Source organism: Struthio camelus, chromosome 1, assembly GCF_040807025.1.
Source record: "Struthio camelus isolate bStrCam1 chromosome 1, bStrCam1.hap1, whole genome shotgun sequence".
Taxonomy (NCBI): Eukaryota; Metazoa; Chordata; class Aves; order Struthioniformes; family Struthionidae; genus Struthio; species Struthio camelus.
Genome location: NC_090942.1, coordinates 123224123 through 123249298, shown reverse-complemented (window position 1 = coordinate 123249298; position 25176 = coordinate 123224123). Strand labels below are relative to the sequence as shown.

General features: G+C 43.4%; 1 long non-coding RNA gene across 1 annotated transcript in view; it reads left to right on the top strand.

Annotated features, from left to right (window-relative positions):
• Window positions 1-19774: 19774 nt before the first annotated feature.
• The window catches only part of LOC138061644 (uncharacterized), a 74364-nt gene continuing 68962 nt past the window's right edge, over window positions 19775-25176 (top strand). The window contains exon 1 of the long non-coding RNA XR_011135579.1: window positions 19775-19819. This is a non-coding gene — a long non-coding RNA (uncharacterized lncRNA). The remainder of the gene's footprint in view (window positions 19820-25176) is intronic.

Sequence of the window (25176 nt, the reverse complement as noted above, 5' to 3'; positions counted from 1 at the left end):
CTCTGTGTGTTGAGCTTGCCATAATAAGAGATAATAAATGATATAAAGAGATAATATTATATGCCCAGACGCTATTTCAGTATGATTGTGACGATAAGGGTATGAAAACTATGCTTAAACTACACCATTGTTTTAAAACATCTACCTTGCCAAGCTCTAAACTCCAGCAAGGCAATATGACTAGAGCTGGGAAGAACTAAGTACTTACCTGCAGAACTAAATACTTACCTGCATACATGGAGTTTTACACTAAATGAATGGGTAGAAAACTGGGTAGGAGCATGGCTGAATGAACAGGGGATAAATATGGTTAGGTAGCTTAGTTTTTACTTCCTTTCTTTCTGTGGATACGTGTTCCTCAAACTGTGTGTCAAAATCAGGTATTTCATAATGCAAGTTTTTACTGGTGTGCAAACGTTTCTCCTTTGATAGACCGACAACAGAGATTTACTTGCCTCATAAAGTTTATTTTGAGAGTGTCTCATTTGAATGAAGAAGAGAATGCCACAAGCTCTCACTTGTTATATGGGCAGAAAATGGAATTCTGCTGGGGTGGGGCTTTCCAGGAAAAAATTGCAGTGAATGTTGATAGTTCACCATACTGACGTTTATCTGAAGGGCATTCATGCTGCAAGTCACACCTCTTCCCCCAAGAAGAAAAATACACTCCCTTTATAGTAAAATTTAACTCTCAAAATTCCCCTTACATCTCCCGGCACGTTTTTTTTGCAGGTATCCAGGCAAGTTTACCAGTCTTATGTTTACAGCTGTGCCTGGTGAAATGGATAAAATAATATCCAGGGTATGGAAACATCAGGTAAGTGGCTACTATGCATCTAAAGATCAGCATGTACCTGTGCAGCCATTCTGAGGGCAACCAGCGAGTCCTGTGTAAAACCAGCCAGGCTGTGCAGATGTTAACCAAGTGGCAATGCAAATCATTTGGTTACCCACCACACATCCCTTCTGCCCTGCCTTTGAACCATGCAAAAGCAGCATGGAAAGTGTAACGACAGGTTTGCTGTGTTTTGTTTATAACTTCCCCTCCCCAATTTTTTTTCTTAGCAACCTCTGATTTTGTTAATGTGGTTGTTGTCCTATTTTAGAGATAATGCGTGGCTGAGGACTTTCACAACTATTTAAAATGTTATACTAAAAGGTGTGAAAAAAACCACAGAGAAAAAACAAGACCTATCTGAAATAAACTTTGCCAAAGAGATTAAATTTCAAGCAATAATGAGGTATATTATAGTGAATATTTGCTTAAAGGTTTGTCAGTGATAAGTCATTTATCAGAAAAGATAAAGGTTCACTAGGTAGTGGAATGAATAGGAGAAGAGATCTTAAGAGCCTGGAAAGAAAAGGAAATGGCCACAAAATGAAGCTAAACACAGACAAGAAATATTGGAAGGAGAACAGAGATATAGGAAGCCAGGCTAACAGCTGTGAAGGAGAACATGCTAAATAGTATTAAAATAAAAATCCACTCATACTTGTGCAAATAATTAAGGCAATTTGCTTAACCATTCCTGCCTCCCACCTGCATGTGCTTGTCATGACCATTCGGTCAACTGAACTTTATTATCATGGTGGTTCAAAGAATGAGAATGTCAAAGCTATAGGTACAAGTATTTACAGAACCAAACTGAAAATCACACAGAGTTAATAACAGCACTGAAATTACTTGCCTTGTCCTCCAATCAGGAAATGGAGACAATGGCATGCAACTTTATGTGACCAACAATGCTTGATTGCCAGTAACAAATACTCCCAGTGAGCTATTTAAGAACAATTGATGGATGCTAACTGGAAGATTGCATCATTTTGAGTCATGGAAGTGTGCATGGAAATAGACATTTGGTTATTCCAAAGACAGATAGAAATCATGGTATCATTGGATAAGCTATTTGATAGAAACATATAGTCATATTCAAGTAGAAGGAAGTGGGTTAACAGTGATGTGCAGAGAGGAAAAACCAGGATCTTTACCATAGTGTGAAGGCAAATGATATATGGAGGAGAAAACACAAGAATTAGGAAGTCCGATAAGAAAACTGGCAGCAGAGTTTTGGCTGTGTTCTTTATAACCATAAAAAGGCTCACAAATTGAGTAGTTCGTTATTTAGCCAGTATTAGTGTTAGGCTAGTCAGCCTGCGCCTTCCTCCCTGATGGATGAACTTTTCATTATATTTACTCTTTTCCAGATCTGCTGCATCACTGCTTCATTTTCTCTGCCTCCTCAGACAATGGATAACTAAAGCTAGTAATGCTTTCTTATGCAGTTCCTTGTCAACTGGTAGTAAATGACCTGCGTCCCTGCTGATATATTTATTGTTCAGTTACTCTTTCATTTGTGTTTCACTAAGCCTAACTCTCATTGTCTCCCAGATCCATTGATGTCTCCCAAGCTGCTGCTCCCTTTGCCTGTGCAGTAAAGACTGTAGCTGTAAAATGCTGTAGCATTTCCCTCATTCCCCTATCTCCTATGATCTGAACTCTTACAGGGGTCTTGTGCTTCTTCCTTTGTCCTGACCTCATTTCTTTCACTCCTCTGTATTTGCATTGGCTTTCTAAGGCCTTTTAAAAACCCCTCTTTGTGATCTGCGTTGCAGCACTCTGCCTGCTTTAGAGGCTGTGAAGAGAAATGCTGTTCCCAGGGAGTTTTTTGGGTTGATTCTGCATGAAACCTTCAAGAACACCTGCTAAGTGTAGCCGAAATGGTGCTGTTTATTGGTGATGAGTGCATACCAGCAAAACGTATAATGCCTCCTGCTGGTGCAGAAGGAAAGAAAACCCCTTTGATGAAGTATTAAAAGATTGTTTTAGTTTTACAGATTCCACAGAAAATTCAGTGCAGCTAGAAACTAAAATATCGGTCTGTATACAATAGCAGTATTGACGCTGTCTTATTTTAAGCATGTAATGCAGGCACTTTGAATCACACCCCCGTCTTTCTTGGTCTCTTTCTTGACTATATAGGGAATTTGGTCAGCTAACTTTGGTCTTGAATCACACCCGCAGTAGATGACTAACGCTACCCAAAACAGAGTTTCGTAGTATAAGGCCTCATCATTTCCACTGAATTTATCTGATGCTTTTCTGCTGACAGATGTGGCAATGGTGCCTCTAGTACCCAGAAGGGTGTCGTAGGTGACCTCTACCATGCAAGTTGCTCTCACCCTTCCCTGCTGCTACAGAGAAATGCCTAAACAAAAAAAAACTCTCCTTTCTTCAGGTAGGCTTGACTGGTTGGGCAGCCAGATGGCCAGCCACAGAGTAGACTATTAATATCCATAGCTTATTTATTAGTATCCCCTCTGGTCTAGGACCCTCCAGGTGGCCCAGTGCCTGTGTGGACTGGCTACAGTCTGGCTTTCTCCTTCCACCCCCATTAATTTTCAGGGTACCTAATAGTGTTAATCAAGAGTGGCTCAAGCTGCAGTGCATGTTGCTGAAGAGAGGGGGAAGGGGCAGCTGGGTACTCCTTTGCTCTCACAGCTGTGCTGCGCTCAGCCAGCGGGTACCCATTTCAGCACAGCCCTTCACCCTGCAGTTCATGCCTCTGAGGGAGGCTGCTGCCCTTCTTTGTGCCTCTTCATTAATATTTCTTTCAGTTTTCTTTTTAACAGTTCACCTCATAGTTCTCTAATTTTCTTGCATCGGGATCATCATCTTTTTTTTTTTTTTTTCCCTTCCAGTTCTTCATAGCAAGCTTATTGTTTGTGGATTCACATCCTTGGAGGGTGAAGTGCTCTCTTTAGCCTCTCAGGGTTGGCGTAGCCCTGCCAGGGCACTCACAACCCCTTTGTCCAGTTCCTGAAAGCAGTTCCTAGAAAGTGCTTACAGTGCCTTCCTTACACATGGCAAAACAAGCGTGAAAAGGACTTCTGTGCCGTCACACAGTTAATCAGTAGCAGTGTCCGGGCAGAACTCTTGCTTCAGTTCTCTCCATCCTGCTGGTGGAGCAGGTCCCATCCCACATTGCATGCCACACGCCATGCATCAGGCCTGACCTGAGAGGACCGCTCGTGAGGACAGCAGTTCATTTGATGTTCCCATTCAGTGCTCAGGCTGCCTGGTGGATACTAGCAGTGAGGTATTTGGGTGGCTGCTGAGAACGAGGCTGAAGCAATTTGCCTATTTAGCAAAGATTGCTGAGCAGCTCTCTGTCAAGGGTGGCTTCTAATCACTTCTGGCCTAGTTCCCTGGCTCATCTCTTTTCCAACAATACTGTCACACCTTCCCATTCTCCTTTCACCCAGCTAGTTAGATTTTCAAGCTCTTTGTGGCAAGGATGTAATTATTTAAATTGCTCTTTGTAGTTTCAAGCAGGCTATAAAACTAATAACTTGAAACAGTGCCCTAGCCTAGGTAATATGCACTAGAGTCTGAAACAGTTAACTCCAGTGCAGGTAAATTTGTAGCTGGCACAGATATACTAACAAATTCTGCTGAACCATCAAAATGCCTGAACTGCTCCTTAAAAACTTTAATGACTTGGATCCATTGCCTCTCTCCCTCTCTCTCTTATTTTGTTTTAATTGAAGGGGCTGTGGCAATGCCCTCCTTTCATATTTGCTTCAGCTACTCATCCTAGATTTGTGTCTGACCCAGGGGCAGGTTCTGCAGGCAGTTAATGTGAGGAAAGGCACAACTGTTACTCATTAAGTGCTTTTTAAAAGCTATCTCTTGAAAATACCTCCAGACAAAGCTTCTGAATTGAGAATGAATTCAATGTAAGTTAGGTTGTTGAGTCAAAGCTCACATAAAGGAGGGGAAAAAAAAGTCATTGAAGTGTGGTCTGTTGAGACTTTCCAACTGTAAACTGCCTGAAGTTCAGGGCTTAACAGGACTAGAAAATATTTGCGTTGCCTGCTGTACAAGATGTCGTGCTGCTGGAAGGCGCATCTTGCATCAGAAGTGCTCTACTCACCTGCTGTAGCAGAACTGCAGAGTTTACCAGAAATAGAAACCTTGTTCTTTTGTCAGCTTGTATAAATGCTGACTCCAACAGAAAAAGAATGAAGTTGTCCTTTCTCCACCCACAACCGTTGGAGAAAGTCAAGGCCACTCCTTGTACAGCTGTTCAAGCTGTGTTTCCTTTTGATAGCTATGTTCTTTATCAGTACAGCTTTACTAAGTTACTGGCCATGTTCGATGTTTAGTGTTTGAGATCATAGAGCTCAAAAATAAATGCAAGTGCTTAAGAATAGGCAGGACAGCAACTGTGACTTTCTTCTCATAATGTTGAGTTTCGTGGCACCTAATCCTTATGTAAATAAGAATTAAAGATTTAAGGAAACCCCTTATCTATTCTGTGTAATAGTAATTAAAGACCTTTGTTGGCCTGACTTTTTGGAGTAGGGCATCTATTGCTTTGAAACCTGGCTGAAGGTACACAAGACTGGAAGTTGGGAGGTTATAAATTCCCCCTGCACTCCACTCCCGGCTCTGTCGCTCAGCTTCAGCGTCTGTGTCTGCATGGTGGCTAAACCACCCACAGGCTTTAAAAAATGCTTTCACATTTTTCACGTTTGCTGTTTTAAAATCTGAGCTCCAGCACTTACAGTCTGGCCAACAGGGAAGGTCAGACCCGCACTCAGGAGTAGGGTGTTTCCAAATAATGCTTCATGGATGTTAAAAAGTAGCCCTGACTCAAGTCTCCAGCAGGAAATATTTCCTACTCATGCTACATTCACGTGATACTCTGTCCTGTGGGCCAAGCTCAGGAGGATCAAATGACTCTGCCAACCATAGGGATGGGCTCCAGGTGTGAGAAAGTCTGTGGGCTGAGTGCAAATACAGTGCTCTTGCGAATGGAAAGGAAGCTTAAGAGCTACCTGGTATGTCTGTGTAGACTTAACCATGTGGTCTAAGACAAGCCACTTTCACTTTGTTTCAGTCTTCCCATTTGAAAAAGGGAATAATATTTGCTTGAGACCTCACCAGGGTGTTGGGAGAATGCACTGAATGTCTGCACAGTGCTGCAAACTTGAAAAGTGTTATAAAAATGTGAAGCATTTAGGTGCCAAACTGTATATTTGAACATTGCAGGAAAGGGAAGTATGACGTTCAGACACTTGTGGGTCTAGCAAGACAGGTTTATTGCAGACAGGAATGTTTAAACTTACAAATAAAGGGGGTGCAAAAATGCATTTATTAAGAGGTGGTGGACTTAGGTGCTCTGTAAAGTATGATTCAGCTAACCAATGGCACCAGGCCGCAGATACATAAAGGCGGATGGTTAACCTGTGCAGGCCACCGCATTCATAATGTGGCCAGTATGGTAATCTTAGGCACCAAATATTTGGGAAGATGCAGGGCAGAGGTGAAGGACTGCATAAAGGAGGCTGGTGTTTTCTACAAGTAGCCTAAGAATAGAGTTAGAGTGATAAAAACGAGTGCTGCAAGCCCTTGCCTGCAAATACTTGTCAGCGCTGTTATCAGGCATATGCTAGAAACGTTTGTTTTCCTGTAAGGGTGATGAATGCTGCAAGTGTGACCACTTCACTGCTGAAAGCCCTGCCCTGTGACATGGGGAACATCTCTCCTCCCGCTAAGCGTGCTGAGCATCATTGGGGCATGTTTGATCCATGCGTAGTGGTACCAAGGGATGGGGAAGAGTTATGATTTCCCTGTTGTGTTTTGCTCTGGCAGAGCTGGCACGTCCATCCACTCTCTGATGCCCTGGGCAGAACTACGACAGCCAGGGGCACTGACAGCTTCCGTGGTTTAGTGAGGATTTCAAGGGCCTTTGCAAGCCAGAGAGAGGTGAGTTAAGCAGAGCCTCAGCCTTTGCTGCCCTTGACATGGCCAGCCTGGTGGTAATCACTGCCACGTTTGCCTTCTCCTCCCTGATCTTCTCCTCACTCGAGCAATGTGGGGCCTTTCCACCACTGTCTGACTCCTGGCAGGGAGCTCATCACCCCGTGGCACTGAGGTCCAGCTCCCTGGGACTTGGAAGGCTTTGCTGATGGTGATGTTTGTTCTTTGTGCTGGTCTTGGCTTTGCAAAAGTAACTGTGAGTGTGAGTTAGTGCGTTCACACCCATCTCAGCGAGGCACTTGTCCTGCTGTAGTCAGTGCATTTTTATCAGGCTGGTAGGAAGCAGCTGAGGCTTCTACTCAGATAGCTGCAGTTGAACAACTTCGCCACCCGTGCTTTGGAGTTACCTCGCTTCCTTTCCCTTTGTGGTCGCAGTCATGCTTCTTTCTCTGCAGAAAATAGACTGCTTTCATGAAGCTTATTGTGGTTACACTTGTGCTATACCTGGCATTTCCCAACAGTTTTCATACTATACTGCAGTGCAGCACACGGTTAAAAGCTTGTCCTTACCTGGCTTTCATGCTAAATGGGCTGTAATGTCTTTGGACATCTCTGCACTGGTGTGAATTTAGACTAACTGTATATTAAGAGCATTAAACAGAAAACAGAATTTGGCCCACTTTTTTCAGAGCTATCTGGGTCAGGACTTGCCATAGGCATGTTATCTTCCTGTTAAGAGTAATGTAGTGTAGACTGCAACTTTATTAGATGGTTGTCACTTGTTACACGGAGTACTCCGGTAATTCTTTAATGCTTTGTGCATGCGTTCTCCCTAACCATTGCAGTTCTTTTAAATTAATGGCAAATAATTTGTAAGAAGGATGCTTTATTGTATAAAAATATGTTAAGTTGGATGTTCAAAGGTAGAGGAAGAATGTCTGAGTTAATGTTTTTACAGAGCGCTGTTAGTCTTGGGTACGTTCGTTACCGAAATGAATTTTCCCCAGTAGGGCTTTGTTAACACAGCCTCTCCATAGCAACTGATACAAACAAACTGAAGGTCTGCAAAGAAGTGATGACCGAAAAGAAGGGGTAAGAGAACAGCCAAACTATTTTTAATTTTCCAAACTACGCAGCAGTTATTTTTTACTTTCGCATGTTAAATTCTCATTGTGGTACATTTATTTGCTGGGAGACATCCCTTTGCTTTCTTCTGGTTCTGTTTTAGCTGAAATCCCATGTATTGGACTAAATAGCTTCCCACTTTTTGAGCATATGCTCTACCCTACTCTGCATATTAATTAATATTGTATGTGTAATATTAATTCCTCACCCCCAGCACTCACCAGAGCCTTCCTGGCAGAGCTGGGACATACGTGAGGTGAGTGTTGAGGGAGCTGGAGCTTTATTTGAGCCTTGGCACCACCATACCTGGGTTTCTGTGTCCTTCCAAGGGTCTGGGTTTATTATGCGACACAGCTCGACGGCTCCCGGATCTGAGCTGGGGATCCCACACAGCTCCATGCCACCACGTGCCAGCTCGGACATCACTGTGCCTTGCTTCACTTCACCAGGTAGACTCATCTTGCAGTGCTTCTGCTCCTTGGAGGCTCTCTCCCCACTACCAAGCCCAGGACACTGGTGGTCGTGGTTGTACGGGAGGCAGGAAGGCTCCCTCTGAGCCGCTGAGCTGTGTGGGCCAGAGAGCACCCAGCATCTGGTGCTGGCTTATCAGAGGTAAAGGGATTGCTTAGTAATAACCCAAAATGAATGAGACGCTGACATTGAAAGCTAAGAACAACAAGCCTGTGAACTCAAGCTGGGGTACAAAGCGGTCTGTGGCTGGTTTGGGGAGCTGAAGGCGTCGGCAGGCTGGCCACAAGCTCATACACTGGAAATGCCTCTGGCGAGATAGGCACTCCCAGGCTGCAGCACCTCATGCCATCAGGCAAGCAGCGGGCCCGGCAGCTGCCGGAAAGCACCTTGGCAAACCCTGCAGTTCAGTTGGGTCATCTTCAGGCAAGAAGGGGGATGGCAGCCTGGGTTATGTGTAACAGGAGCCAGGTAGGAAAGGGCTCTCCTTCTCCTGGAGACTCTCCATGACTCCTGGAGGTGACCAAGACACTCTCTTTCAGAAGCAAAGGCCCTTTGACGGCTTTTTATGAAATGTAAGAAGGAGTTGGTTGCCTTTTTGCACCCAGCTGGAGGGCAGGACTTGGACCAGCACCCGAGGCTGAGGGTTCCCACGCGGTGGTGGAATTTGACTCACCTCTCTGTACATGTCTGCACTGCAGCTGTCTCCATCAGTGCTCATCAACCCAGGCTCCCTTTACTATCACTGGGGGCAACTTGGTGCGTTTTGGGCGTAAGGAAGCTGGCTTATTTTGCTTTCTATCTTAGCGTGAGGTGAATTGCCACCTAGATTTTCCTTTTTCTTTCTGTTGGCTATAAAGGGACAATTAACTCAGATGTAGATGTCTACATTTGATGCCTACAGTGGATTAGATGAATTCCCACCCTGAGTTACTAGTTTCTGAGCATCAGCTGTTTATGCGCTCTCCTAGCCTAGGCGAATGTGAGATAATTTCATTTAGCTTTACTCATAGCGTAAAGTTATATTAGCCTGAGTTAAAAACTCAGTCAGCCTGAGTAATGGTAGCTTCCTTATATTTCATTGTGAAGTGAGAAGAGAAATTTAGTGGCTTAGAGAACAAAGAGCAGCTGGGGTGAGAACAATGCTGGCATGCTTTCTCCTGTTAATCTGATTTTCCTGTGAGAAGATTCTTCAAGTATTTTGATGGAAAGGGTTTCATAGTAAATCATAAAAGCACAAAGGAAAGTGAAGGAATTTACACAAGAGGTGTCTTTTTTCTGTTTTGAATTGCTTTAAACATCAGGCTGAAAGTCATAGATGTTGAACAAAGAAATGAGCTTGGTATCCATGCTTCCTTGTGCTGCTGCAGTAGTTTTAAGACCTGTAAGCTTGGGTTAGGATGCCACCGTGTCAGGCAGTTTGCAAATGCTCCCTGTCCTAATTCACCACAAAAGTACTACCAGTTGCTCGTGGTCATCATATGTTTCATATTTTTCTCCTGGAAACTACTAGAAGATCATCAGCTTTCTTCAGTAACTATCCATGTGGACCAGACGTGAAGCACTGACCTGGAATGAGAGTTCTCTAGTCAGTAATTAATAGCCAAGTTTATACAGCCATGGCTGGAACATATGACGAACGTCATGCCAGCTCCTGCTGCAATCATCCTGCAGAAATGTTTCTTCTTACTGGAAAATGCTTGCCTATGAAGATGCTAATCAAACTAGTACTTTTCTCTGGTTTTATAATATGTTTGGAGGCCAAGTTTCAGTATGCTATATGTTACATGCTAACTAGGTAACTGAATAAATGAATCAAGAGAAAAATTAATGAGATTTCAAAAGTGGAGACAAGTTAGAGCTGCTTCTTTACACCTACATGCAAATTTGGCTTTAAAAAATCCCCTAGGTACTTCCCAGGGGTTATAGCTGCTTGCTCAATGCTTGTTATGCAACCTGGTAAAGTACTTTGTGTACCTGCTTGCCGTGGCAGAAACATAGCAGCTGAGACATTCACAGTGTCTGTAGCACGGTATTCTTTATAGGAAAGGCTCATTTCTGTTTGGGTGGCTGTTTGTGTGAGATAAAAGAACAATAGCACTATTCTTCACACATCTAGTCAGTTGGACCTTTGTTCTTTCCCTCTTGATGTGTTGGAGGAAAGTCAGTGCAAGTGCCATTGTTTTCCCGGAGTGTTTTTGAGGTCTTTAATGTGTTTTTTTCCTTGCTTAATTCAATGGCCGTAATTGTTTTCACAATATGTCAGATGGAAAGATTCAAGGAGAAAGCTAAGATATTAATTCTGTGTTGTTGCTTGGATTAGAAACTACCTTTGCAAGCTTCCTAGGCTAATTTGTTTGCATAGTAAGACAGGTTTGAAAATGATTCGTTAATGATTTCAGCCTCACAAGGCTATAAAGGGACCGAATCAGATGGAAAAAAACGTCTTTTTATGCCTATTAGACTTTGCTTTGTAGGCCATGGTGAGGCAGGCTGCATGCCTGCTCTTACCTTAGCACAGTTCAATGAATAGCCATTCAAACAGAGGTTCTAATTAAGCAGTTCCTCATTTCAACAGAAGTGTGCCACTGAAGTGGTAGGGTAGTCTTGCTGGAAAGCTCACATGCGTGCTTATTTTGTTGTTTTGTTTCTTCTTTTCCTTATGTGTGCTGTACATCCTAAAGCAATGTAGGAGAAAGAACTCAAAAACCAGGCTGCGCATCCAAAACCTCACCTGTGTTTTCCAGCTGTGTTAGGAAACCCAAGAAGAGCTATATCCTCTTTCCACAAACCATCTTCTTTTAAGGAAGCTGTGTGTGGAGTAAAGGTGTTTTCTTGATGCCACTACGTAGTTTTAAAGGAAAGTATTAATAAGATGGGTCTCCTTTGCAGGCTAGCTGAAGAACCATTCAAAGAAAATCTTCCTGCCGCCCTTCCCACACCATGGTATCTCAGGGAAAGTCAAGGTGTTTCCCTGGCACAAAAGCTGTCTGTGCAGAATATCACAAAGGATGAGACAACATTACACCTCTGGCAATATTCCTATTGACATTGTCACTGGAATGCACTCTGCTTTCCTAGCTAATCTCACCTAGGGCAAATTTCTCTTCACTTCAGAGGCAGAATGACAGAGGTATGTTTTAAGGGAAGAAGAATGGCGAGGAGATAGTTACTGCTCTGTGGAGCACTGGAATGGGTAGCAAAACCTGCTTTGATACCTGGAAAGTGACTGATCATTCTGTCTATGTATCTGTATAAGCCTTGGCTGTCAAAATAGTATAGAAAAGTTTTTCATATAAAATCAATAGGATCAGCAAAGTCCTGTTTGCATTTAATGTTGATGGGGTACAATAAGAGAATGGATTTGAACTAAGTATTTTGGGAAAGTGTGGATCTGAGTTTGGAACCCAGCGTCCTGACCGTGTGTTGGCATGCTGGGATGTGATGTAAGGCATAGTGTGAAAGTACACCTAAGGTACTCCCTGGTAGTTTGTTAAATGTTTATTGTTCTCAGCTATGATCTCAAGCAACAAGATCTGTCAAGATAAGGAAAGGATTGCTTCCAAGAGAGCTGAGTGAAAAGCATGAATAAGAATGGGTTTCAAGAACTCATTGACGTATCCATTCAAAAGCTGCAGCTCTCTGAGTGCCAAAAGGTTGGCAAACTGCTAGCCTAACTACCTTGTGGTGAGAGACTGGGCCTGGAGGCTATTGTACGGGTGTAGGAAAGTCTTCTTAGATGAGGTGTCAGAGCTGGACTCAGACAGCCTGGGGTGAAAGAGAAGTTGTCTCGGGGGAGGGAATGAAGAGTAAGATATATGACTAGAGATGACTGGAAAGTGAAATAGCTTGGAAAGGAATAGTGTATAGGTAAGAGGAGGCATATTTCAAGGGTACATCTGTGAATGGGACCTAAAAGGACAGAAAAGGTCATACAGACAGCTAAAGCTGTTATGCAGAAACAGACCCTGGCTAGGGTCAGTACACGACCTACCAGCTGAACGCTGTCTGTTTAATTTTTGTAAGGCTCCAGAAGGAGGGCAGGGGCAGGCTACACAATGATGCAGGGAGGCAGAATTGTATGCAGAAAAAATGGTAGGAAAGAGGAACCTGTGAGGTGGGCAATGTTCAGATAAAGTTGCTCTGGCTACTTCTGACTCCTGCTTTACTAGGAAAGTGGTAAAGCATGGGCAGGGAGGCATCAGTGATACCCTTCCAGGTGGTCCCCACATACACTGGGTTACTTGAAAATTCACTAGCAGAGAGATTGCGTGCAATGACATGGGAGAATGAAAGCCATTCACAGGTTCTGTGATGAAAGAAAGACGTGGTAGCCTACAAAGCTGTGCAATTCCTTCTTGTCAGATGGGTCTGTAAGCATCAATAACGATGCACAAGGAGAAATGTCTTCCCTGCCAAGCCCACCAGCCCAAGAATCTCAGCTTTCGCTAATTCCAGGTAGGGAAAAATCATCTTCAGCTCAAATGGCCTAAATACCTGTTATCACCACTGTACATCAGTAGAGCTCTGTGGAACAGCAGTGACTGGAGAGATGGGAAACATGGAGGGTTGCCTTATCTGAGCTACTTGCAGGTGTCTCAGTTGGGAAACAGGAAATGGGAAGAATCTGTTATGCTTAAAAATTACAATAAAAGAAGAAGACAAAGGACAGCATTGAAAATAAAAGGATTTAAAAACTTTACTATTTCCAGTTCTTTCTATGAGGTTTTCAAAGACTTTGTTGTAGTTAGGTTTTTGTTTCTGTTTTTCAGAATAAGCAATCTGTACATATCTTTGAAATCTTACTTTCATATTCTTTGTGCTACTTTATGCTTACAAACCTGAGTCCACGTTCTCCAACCGGAATTCTTTCTGGGCAGAATGTAGAGTGTAGCCTTACAAAACCGTTGTCTTCAATTAGCTTTTGAAACTTGAAAAAATGCTGAAACTTCAAAAACACACATACATCTCTATGTTTTGCCACCTATGTTAGTGATGGGTAGCACTTAGGGAAAGTGCTAGAGTAAGACAAGGGATTAGAAGAGACTTCCTGCATCATCAAGTCTAGGTAACCTTGTCATATGGTCCCTTTCACACATCAAAATCCACCTTAACAGTAAATGGGTTATTTGACTCCATAATCTCATGGGAAGTCTGTTCAAGAACCTGACTATCCCAATGGCTAAGACTTTTCATCTAATTTACAGTCTGCACATATTGGTGACTGGTATATATCCATCTGTTCTTATGATGAAATTGCCCTGTACCTTAAATAGTTCTTCTTCCCAAGTGTTTGTGCCCAGAGTATTTAGAGAGCTTTCCTTCTGAGCTTTTGTTTTGGTAAGTTAATAAGCCAGATTTTTTAACAAATGTTTTCTAGTAACTGAACCTCTTTTCCTCTCGTCATCCTGTTACTCTTCTCCATCCCTATTTTGCATAGAATTCATGTCTCTTGGGAAAGGGTAGCAAGAATTGTACCTGGTATTCCAAAAGAGGGCTAACCAAAGCCTTGTACAGTGGTATTAGTATTTTGCTTCTTAAAGTATCGCTACCAGAGATACCTCTTTGAATGCATTTTAGAGTTGCAGTACCCCTTTTCACAGCTGCATCATGTTATGGTTCATAATTGTCCTTTGCTCAGAAGATAAAGCTTTTTTTCTTTTTCTGTTGTTGCTAGCTGATGAGTTCCTTGCCTATGGCAAAGAATAATTAGCTCCCCCGTGTATGACCTTGGTCTTTGTGCTACTACATTTCCTCCCATTTCTGTTACTTTGGTTGACAAGATCCATCAGTTCTTCCTGTGTTGTGTTCTGTTCTCTGAATTGATGTTGCTTTCCAGTTTTGTGTCATCAGCAAATGTTATTAGCACATGCTGACATTTTGAGCCAAGGTTATAAGAGAATATATTAAGTAAGATCCATCTTGGAAACAGTCCTGAGGAACTAGTCCCTGTCACTGTGATTCTTCTCCTTTTGCCACTGACTATGGCCTTATCCCTTTAGTCAGGGTTTTGTCCATCTAAATATTCTTAAGTCAATCTACTCCTTCTCCACTTAAATTAATATCTTCCCCTGCAGCTGTTTTGGAACCCAGAGATATAAGATTTACCACATACCTAGTATCCAGAAAATCAGTTATCAGATTTGACAAGAATAATCTACCCCATGGTAGATCATACATTGTATATCTTTTAATGTCTATTTTATGTATTCATCTTTATGTCTTCATGTCTTGCACTGTAGTTCATTCATCTCTGTGCCTTCAGCTGTGGATTTGTTTTTCTCCCTTAAAACATATGCAGAGAACCTGCTTACTGGAAGACAAAGCTAACAGGCTCACATCTGGATACGTATGTATTTTTACCTGGGAGAGAGAGCGGGAAACAACCAGGGCACCAGCTTCCCACTGTGTGTGCAGCTCTGTTCTGGCTTGTGGCCGTGGTCACACATCTGTGGACTGCTCCCTTCCCCATAAATCCGTGCTGCAGCTGCCCACGTTGCATTTTCCTTTTCCTTCATAAAGGACGTAGTCACTGCTGTTTAGCTATACTGTTCCATTCCTGGCTAGAAAGATGTTCTCAAAATACTTGCTACCTGTGTTTTGCTTATTATAGTTGAATGAGGACTTGTGTTAAACATTCAGAACCAGAGTTTAAACAATTCTTGTATGAAACTATGCTTCACTGTCGCGTTTAATGCCATAAGCTTCACAGTTTTGTCTTCGTTGTTTAGAATCTTCTAGAAAAATGTCAGGTAAGACCTGACTTTTTAATTTTGAAAATCAAGAAGACATGACTTTTTAATTAAAAAAAAAAAGGCAGAAATGAGACAATTAAGATGAATAACTGCCAATTATTTCCTAGAAGACACAGAAAAAAGACTTACAACTTTTTCAGGCAGCATCCTGCACAGTGATGTATTTCTCCATCAGTTTTTCTTGCAGGCCATCCATCAAGCGAAGGATCTAAGGAGATTCACTTTGAGAATTCTTTTGATTAAAAAAAAGAAACAAACATGCAAAAGCAACTACCAGCCCCAGACTTTACTGTAACATGAAGAAGAGACAAAGAGCAAGCCCATTGCAAATCTCCTCGTGATGAATGATTCTACATCGCAGTATCTTTTATTGTGACAAAGGCACCAGTCCCCTTTCAGTGGGCAGCATAGCCATTCTGATGTTGACTTTCATTTGTTTCATGCTGCTGCAGAGACAGATTTAACCTTTCCCAGGTATTTTGCCAGCACACGGATACACACAAATAGTTTGCCATTTCCTAAATTACCAGCATCATCCTGTTGCTGAGTGACAGTCTCACGTTGCTTGTCTGTCACAGCAGATGAGGAACGACGGCGGCACAGATCTCCCCGAACACGTATGTGCACAAGCAACAGCAAAGCCAGCCGACCCAGCAACTACCCTGGTGTAGAGCAGTCAGGCTTGGAGATAGTGGGAGGTTTGGAACTGGTGGGCCCTGCACTGTCCCTCCCTCCCACTTCTGTAGATATTACCTGTATTATAGGAAGTCCTGGTCACGCAGTGCAGTTGCAGCCCTCCTTGTGGGTGGGTGCGTCACGTCATCTGGATGGGAGCTGCGCAGGCTCTGGATTGGACTATGCCCAGGAAAAACAGCCTGCAGGCGTCCCTGGGGGAGCTGGTGCAGGGATGCCAGCACTGTCAGTCTGCTGCATAGGCAGCGTCTCCATTATCTGGGTGTATGCCAGCCTTATGGGCAAGTCCTACCCTGCTCGGAAGAAAAAGTCATGAATGACTTTACCCTTTATAAAGGATTAATACTATTAAGTTGTGGTCTGCAGGGAGAAGTTTTGTTGGCATAGCTATTCAGAACATGGAGAAAAGTTACTGTTTTAATTAACAAAGTTGTAGCCATGAAAGGCCAGCTGAGATGCAACTTTACTTGTTCTAGCAAAACCATCTTTTTGACAGTATAACTTACCGTGTTTGAGGACCCAGCCTTGGCTACGCTGACAAACGCTTTCTGGTGCAGACAAGCGCTAGGTAAGCTAAGAGGTCCTGCGGTGGCTCAGGACAAATACCAACATAGCTGGGTAGCCCAGGCACACAAAACGGGCTTGTCGCCCAGTGGTGGCCCCAACCAAGTGCTAGCGATTGGGGCCTTGCACCTCCTGCACTGCTGCAGAAACTGTGGTCTTTCCAAACCAAAACTGACCAGCAGCAAAACAGCAAGGAGACGCAACCTGCCATTTTCCAAGCGGTCAGCATGTTGTTGATGGCACATGTTTGGTCAGCATGCTTGCTGCCACAACAGGCAGCAAATAATCTCGGCACGGCCTGCCATGCACACTGCTTTTCTCAGCCTGGCAATCTTCCTGCAGTTACACACACCATGCTGCCGCCCATCATCTCCCTGCTCACAAACTGAACCCTGCACTGAGCTGCCAGCAGCTCCAGCTAATCACCATGGAGGATTTCTAGCAATGCAACTGGCTTGGCCAGTACTAACTCGCCCTCTGCGTGTGCATGCACTGCCTGCTGCTCTCTGCAAGGAGAGGAAGAGCCCACCCTTGAGCCTCAACGCACTCAGCTGGCACTGCTACGGCTGCCACCAGGCACAGCTCTGTATTGCTTCTGCTGCTTTGGTTTTCCAGAGGGGAAGTGAAAATGGCATTATGTGCTTGCTGCGCTGAGTTGGAAACCAATGACCTAGCCTGACTTAGCGCCTGGATGTTGCGGTGCCTTCTATGAGGCTGTTTTGTGGGTCGCCGACTGATTCAGAAGCAGCAGATAACCGTCAGAGTGCATCATTGTTCGTCCCGTCCTTCATTTGTAGACCCGTGCCTGAACAGTGCTGAGAGCCAACGTTAATGCTTATTGGATCACACCCATAATGTCCTTTATTAAAAAAAAAATCTTTTTACATAAAGGGAGAAATATATCCATGTACAAAGGGGCTGAAACAAAGCCATTTGTTTCAGTACCACTTACTCCGGCATGCCCACTGTTAGAGGCTTCTAAAAGGAACATCAACATGTTTAAACCTTCACATGAGGGTAAATTGGGAGGAATTTGCCCAAAGCGAGCAGTGTGTAACTGGCTAGGAAAAGGGGAAGTGAATTACATATGATAAAATCAGCAGGTCTAACTGGCATTATGACAGTAAAAGCCCAACATAATTTAAGCCCCAAAGCAGTCAGGAAATGAAGAGAAGTAGAAAAAGTTGCTTATGCAAACGGAGCAGGAGTAGCAACAACTAAATTTTTTGGAGAGGTAGGAAATAAACACTTTGTTCTTGTTACTTTTAATTTGCTGAGGGTTTTTTGTTTTTTCATTTTGTTTTATTTTTTAAATAAACCTGCCATAAGCAAAACCATTTAGTACATATATAGTCTTTTTATTACCACTATTGGGCTACATAAAGTAACATTTACCTCATACGTGACACATACATAAGAATGCAGTACTCTTTCCAGAGGAATACATCTATGTCTCTGCTTGGCATTTCCCTCTCCTTATTTCTCCATTACCAGGTTATTTATGAGTACATGGTGTATTATTTAATCAGTACACGTTCTGGTAGTTTAGAGGAGAGAGAACATCTTTATTTCAGAGCTCTTAATTAAAAGTGGGTCTTTCTTTGAGAAGAAAGAGGCTTCCCTTGAGGACCATCGGTTACTTTTAAAGATGCAACTACAAGAAGTTCAGCAAGATAGGGCAGCAGATCTTGCTAACACTAACAGTAATGCTTTGAGTCACACATTGTGATTTAGATGTGCAAGTTAGCCAATGGAAACCAAAGCAGCTCCAAAAATAAGGGTAATATACTTATCATGGTGAAGTCCACCAGCTCCAGTGGTGTTTGGCTGAGGCCTCAGGGCCTCAGCACAAAGCACATTTTTACAACTGTAAATCTGCGATAGAAGGCCAGAAACACAAAGTCCTGAAGGCAAGCAACCTCTGTCCCCGCTCTCTTTAGCGAGAGTAACTCCCAACTGGCTGCCATAGCTGCCAGAACGTAACCTACTGTTACCAAATCTCTTAAATTAAATTCAGTGAGAGAGATCAGAAATACAGACTTTCCCTGCTCCTTTTCCAGTTGGAGAAGCTGCAGGAGACACTGGCACCTGCAACTCCAAGTCCTTGGATGGTAAGTGAGTATTCGAGTTAGATGTTGAGCAGCAGTACAGCTCACTGCAAGCTAGCAGAGACAGCAGGCCTTGTGAATTATGCCAGAAAATATTTATCCCAGCCTGTCTCCAGGCTTGCTGGCCAAGTCAGCATCAAAGGACTCTTAAAGCTACTAATCTGTGTCACAGGCAAGTTGCAAGGCTTTGATTAAGAACTTGCACTGAGACACTTGTAATAAGAGAGGTGCACAATATACACAGCAACTTCTTTTTAGAGGCTGTTTACTTCTTCTGTGATGAGAAGGCAGACTATCGTTAATGTCCAAAGAAGGGGGCAAGCTCCTGCAAAATAAATTATGGGATTTACAGCAGCATTTAGAGCCATCCTTTATCCCCTGATGTTACCAAATAGCAGGTTTAAATTAGAGTACAGTGCAAGTCTCCTAAAAAATTATCTTCCCTACTATAGGAGGAGAACAGGGAAACTTACTTTGGTTAGCGTGCATATCGGCAGCCTATTCTTAAGTCCATATTATAGCATGCCTTGAGAAAATTTCGTAGAAGCTGCAACACAGCAATAAGAGTAGCATGCTTACCAAAGTGTATGACATATTTTGAAAGGTATTACTTTTAAGTAAGCTGTACAGCAAGAAACACCAACTAAAAAGCCCTGAGAAGCAGCCGAAGGTCTACTAAAAATGATAATACAGTCATTCTTTAAAGCTTGCTAACTCCATATCTGTTTTACCTACATCTAGTACAAATTTTTTGTCCTTTCCTCACCCACCTGCTTCCTTTCTGAGAAAGGAATATTTCTCCTACTGCACTTTCCAGCTCTTTGCCAGGAGCTCAGCACAGCAGTAATGAGCTGAGCTGATGCCTGAATTAATCTGTCATTATGTATTGCAGGTGTTACCATTCCAGCTTCAAATGAAAGGGGATGTTAGGATACCATCTCTCTTCTAGTTAACCTGAGTTTATGTTCTGGTGAAGTTAAATTAGAGTTGGTGTTTCCTGGTCTTTCTGAAGTCTATGTGCTCTGTGATGGAGAGCTCTGGATAACACTACGTAAAGTTATTTAAATGCTAGTTCACTGAAGGGAAGGGAACTATTTCTATTTCTTTCCTGCCCATTACAAATATCTTTTTTTTTTTTTTGTCAGATATGAGCATAAGCCTTTTCAATAAGTCCACTAAACATGAGCATGTAGAATGGTATTGTTGCCTCTGTGGCTCTGAGAAACAAGTAATTTGTTTTGTGATTTCAATTCTGCAGCTGGATCCTAGCATTTGACACCTCGGATTGCTGCTGAAGCAGAATATTTATAGGGCAACTCCTCCTCTGGAAAAAACTTCAGGTATTTATGTATATGATAGCTGGAAATAATAAGCTGAGTATGTTTAAGAGTCTTCGGAGCATGGATGCCTATCCTACTGTGGAGCAGTGACCTTAGTAGGTTTCATTATCTGGCTGAGAAGTCGTCAAAAAACAAAACAAAACAAAACAAAACAGTCCTGCGTAAAACAAGTCTGACTTGAACATCTGGAGCATGAGGAGTAGCAAAAAAAATGAAAGGGCCTGCTGCACTCTGTGCCAGTAGGATTTGCAGTCCAGAAAGAGATGCAAATGACTAAAGCTGAGTGATCTACTTTCTGTTAGCAATCAGTGTGACAGACTTAACTCCTTTTTTTTTTGTTTGCAAATTATCTTGAAGTAAGTGCTGCTCCTTACAGATGTGTTTGCTATTTGCATACACTTTGTGAATAAACTTCTGCTTGTAGCTTAGTCATGCACTATTCAGCATGACTATTGCTTGAGTGTTCATTGTTTATAGGGTGTGATTCATTAGACTTGCAAAAGGACTCTAAGAAGGGCTGTATGAGCATTACTAGAAATATGTGTATGAATGCATATTCACAAATTCTGAGCATGTTTGTGATGCTTTTCCTCTTTCTGCAAAACAATCTTTTTTTCTGAAGAAAACTTTGTTTCTGAAGTATCCTGTAATTAGTAACTTTTAAATGGAAATAATCATAGAAAAATTCTTGAAGCCCGTTACATCAGTCTGAATATCTCTATTCATTTGTCTTATAATATTTCTGTCAATATTGAGCAAATCAGCAAAGGATAGAAAAGTGTACTATGGAAATGCATAGAACCTATTAATACGTTTCATGTGGTTTTCTGTATGTCTGCCCCCTGAGATAAGTACTTGAGCCTCAGTCACAAGATGCTTCCCTGTTGTATAATCATTTCTTTTTATTTTTTCTTTTTGTACTACAAACATGCCTTTAGCCTGAGCAATACAGTGTCCTGACATAGTCTTGTCTCTTCAGTGATCTCAGCCGTTGGGTTGCCGGGGCAAGAGTTGTCCTGCAGCCTCAAGGTGGGGAGAAACTGCAGCGTTTTGGGGGCTCGCAGACCTGCAGAGTCAGGTAGGCTTGGTGCTGGTTGCAAGAGCAGCGTAAATGTGGAAACATTTAAGTTATATAGCGTCAGGCCTCGTTACAGGACCTGTAGATCCTTCCGTACGACTGGACTGAATATCTTAATTGCCTCAGGTCAAGAGTATCATTTGGTTTGCGCTGGGCCTTTTTATTGTGTTCGTAACAAAAGGACCCCCTCCCCGCAAAAAAGAATAAAGCAGGTGAAATGATAGCCACGTGGCTGTCCCAGACTGCGTAAAGGGCCCAGATTAAGTGAGCTGCAAGTACAAACCTGAGGCTTTTGTTATTTGAGTGCAAAGCAGTAACAAAAATGACCAGTGCCAGCAAGCTGTAGAAATGAGTGGGAAAGCCAGTCCTGGTGGGGAGAGAAGGAAGGAGGCTGATTTGGACCCTGTTTGTCAGTGGCTTTATTCAGAGCTGGCAGTGGGAAAAGGAGCATGACTGACGGCATCCTCAAACTTGATCTTTCCTGGCTGGTGGGCTGTGTTGTTCCTCTCTGCAGGGAGGCTCCCTGGTGAGGGCTGGGTGCTGTGGCCCACTCACATCAGGAATGAGGGGATCCTGTGCATTTTCCTTCCTGCTCTTCCGAGCGCCTCAGCATGTCCCAGTTGCCAACAGCCCCAGGCTGAGGCTGAGGTCAAGGAGCACGCTGCTCTGGCTCAGCTATGCGTGAGACTATCCAAGACACAATCCCTTTCTTCTGGCATGAGGCCTTCTGCCTTGCAAGCCAGTAGTAGGGATGTTGTGATGTGCAAGTGCCCAGCTGCATCCCGCTTCCCCTTGAGGAGAGGGGAAAACGCTTCCTGGACTGGTTTTCCTAGGTTGGGGGGCCAGTTTACATAAATGGTGTCAGGCAAAATGGTTCTGCTGTATCGGATGACTGTCCCAGGTGACAAAGGTGATTGCTAGGCCAGGAGAGCATGGATGAGCACCACTGCTAGGACTAGGTCCTTGTTGCGCTCTGCAAGTGCATGGGTAAATGTGGTTCCTAATCCCAAGGAGTTTCCAGTCTAGATGATATAATCAGAAAGCAGAACTTGGAGCAGGAAGAAAAAGCTGAGGGTGGGGGAATGATGAGACTCGTATTAGTGAAGTCATGTGGCCACATGCTCTGGCTCTGTGGGGCTCAGGGCTTTAATGATTGCTTTTAAAAAATATATTCTATATCAGATGAAAACTGTCTATGCTCCCCCAATGCCTCCCTTCCTCTGGCCTAATTTGCATTAAGAAAACATAATCAGTTCAGCTTGATGCTATTGGGGGGGGTAAGGAGAGGGGAGGAGAAGTGAAGCTGAGGTTCGTTCTTGTTCAGTTTTAAAGCATGAAAAGGCAAGAAAACAAAACACTTGGTAGGGGATTTGTCCTAGCCCCAGCAGTCCCCTTATCTTTCTTTTTCTGCTGACTTCCTGCTCTGAATGCTTTGGCAGCTTTTAGGACAGTGTCTAAACTTTGCAAACATAAAGGAATTCAAATGGAACCCTGGACGTCATCACATTTTCCAAGTTGACCATAAATCACAGTTTGTTATGGTTATTTTCTTGTGAGGCAGAACATGTGCAAGGAGATAAGAGCTGGGAGGAAGGAGAGGCATAGGGTATCCAAGACGAAAAGAAATTCAAGTAGGAAAGATCTAAAAAGAAATGTTTTGACAATGCAGATTGAGCTAAACAGCCACTGAGGAACTGGTGTGTGTGTTTGACTTCTCATTCTTGCAGGGACATCACCCCAGCTAATTTTAAGTAAGTTTGCTATGGAGCTGTAAGAGAGAAATTTCTCCCTTGCCATTCAGATTTGGTGTTACTGAAAGTGGGATTTTCCCTGTGAGGTAGTATTTTCCAACCACAGTAATAGAGTGATTCATCAGCCAGATCTTTAGGTGATATAAATAGATGAAGCTGCCATTGGCTTCAGTGGTCTTGCACTGGCTTGCATCAGCACAAGAAACTTGGTGTGGAAAGTTCCCATTAGTTTGCCCAGTCACTGTCCCAGCCCCTGCCAGCTAGTCTGTTACTTTACGTTGGCTCTGGCTAGAGTTAAATATCCCAAATGAACTGGAAAACTCAGATTCTCTTAATGAACTGAAGACACAGGATAGTTTATTTTCACGAAGCTTTCCCTGATATCCATCATGTATTTTCCTATGCTTAATTCTGCTTTGTTGCTTTTAATTTGACCCCGCTTTTCTCCGATTTTGGTGCTTTTTTTGTTATTTAGGGTGTGGGATGTTCTGTTGCCCCTTTGCAGCGAAGCTGGGTGTGCAGAGGGCCTGCTTTGGAGTTGCTCTGGGGAACTGAACAAAGCCCAGGATTTAGTGCTTTTAAATATTAATGTTTTTAACCAGGGAGTTGGTTGCTTGGCTGGTAGGAGGTTAACTTGAGGAACAGCTCTAGACAAGGGAGATAATTATATTTATGTCTGGGATACATTGTGTGGCATGCAGATGAGGGTTAAATGACCGTAATTACCTCTGCAGTGTGCAACATGTCATTGCTATTTTATAACAACAGGAGTGAGGCTAGCTGAGCCTGGATCTGTTGCTTTGGCTGTCCTTGGGTTTCCAAGCAACTTCTCACCCTGCCACTTTTCTCCTCTTGGCCAGCACATTTCATAAGAATAACACCCAGTCAATGTGTTAAATGGTGCTTAGAGGGGCTTTTACTTCCTTTGGTACACTATTATTTTCTCTGTTATGATGCCATGACTTGTTATAAGATCTGTGTTATTTTCAGTCATTTTCAATGAGGCATTTTCTGCATCTCTATTATTCTTGGGCCTGTGAGGAGGAGGAATATATATAATTTGACCAAACTTCCTCCTTTACAATAAACGATGACTTAATCTTCCTGAGTTCCACAAATAAGATACGTCGAAACTCTTTTAAGCTGGGTTTCGCAAAAAATGAAATAATAGATAAATAGGGAGGGCACTGGACTGCCGGTAGGAGCTGCAGAGGCCACTGAGGCCAATACAGCACTAGCCTCTCGGCCTGTCTGCATACCTAAGCCAACCCTGTCTGCTGAGGGCCTCAGCAAGGTGCCGTCATCTTCACTGTGACCTCTTGGCATTTCCCCTTGTGACTCTTCTTATGGCTCCCAGCTACATGAGGTTTGCATCATATTTCATAGGTCACCTTGGGTATGATCTCTCACTTCCTAAACTCGGGGAAACAGGAAGGTCTCTTGAGCAGCAGTTCCTTAACCCTGGACCTAGCAGATAAACATGTTCAATTAACTTTTTTTTTTCTGGAGAGGAGTGTCAAGGGGAGGAAGCAAAAAGAGATTCGAAAGAATTTTTCACTGATGTCTTATGAGAAGATGCTCATCTCTGGGAGGTGCAGGCTTCATTGCACTTAACTACATGCTACCACGTCTCTACTCTCTAATTTTTGTTTTCAAACACTGTTTTCACCACCAGACTTTTTTCCATATAAAGAACATGGTAATTCCATTAGATGGAGGCCTTGTTAAGCTACTCCTCTCTCCTCCAGCTCACATCCCTGTATATGCTTGGAGTAGGCGATCTGACTGCTTGCTATCCACGGCGAGTGGACTGATGTGCTGCCTTTTTACTTTGGGCTTGGGGGGAAACAGATGCCAAGGATGAGGCAGTCCCCAGGCCTGGCTGCACTAGAGGAGCAGTCTCAGTAGGGCCCTCGGCAGTGGTGCACCGGAGTCCTTAACTCTGGGTGGTCTTTGCCCTGTATTGGTTGCTTCTGTCATTGAACTCCCTCATTAAACATCTTCACGTTGCTCCACACCAGCTATCAGGACTCTCCTCTGTCACTTATTCTCTTTGGTAATCTTATTTCTTCTTGCTGAAGACCCATCTAAAAATTGAATCAGCAGTCAGGCCACTTCAAAGGGAGCTAATTGCTCTGCTATGTGTGCTTCCTTTGCCTTCACCCTAGGTTTGCTTCACTTGGTGAGGCTCCCCACTTGCTACAATGATGGCCGTGTAGCGCTCTGGGTGTGCCGAGCTGAGCATGGCAGAGCCACAAGCATCTCCCAGGAAGCAGCAGTGAATGCACACAGGGAAGCAAGCCTGGAAGTGAAGTCATGAGCGGGAAAGCTCGGGATCCGCTGCGGTGGTAATAACAGTCGCTGGGAGGCGGTACTTCTGCAGTCAGCACTGGGGAAGGGCTGGGAGGGGACCTAGCAAGGAAGGCTTGGTGTGCTGTGAGGAAGAGGAGGAGGAAAAGTAGTTCACTAGGTGGCAATCTGCCCTCCAGCTCCCAGCGGGAACGTGGGCGAGTGGGTTTGTAAAGGGA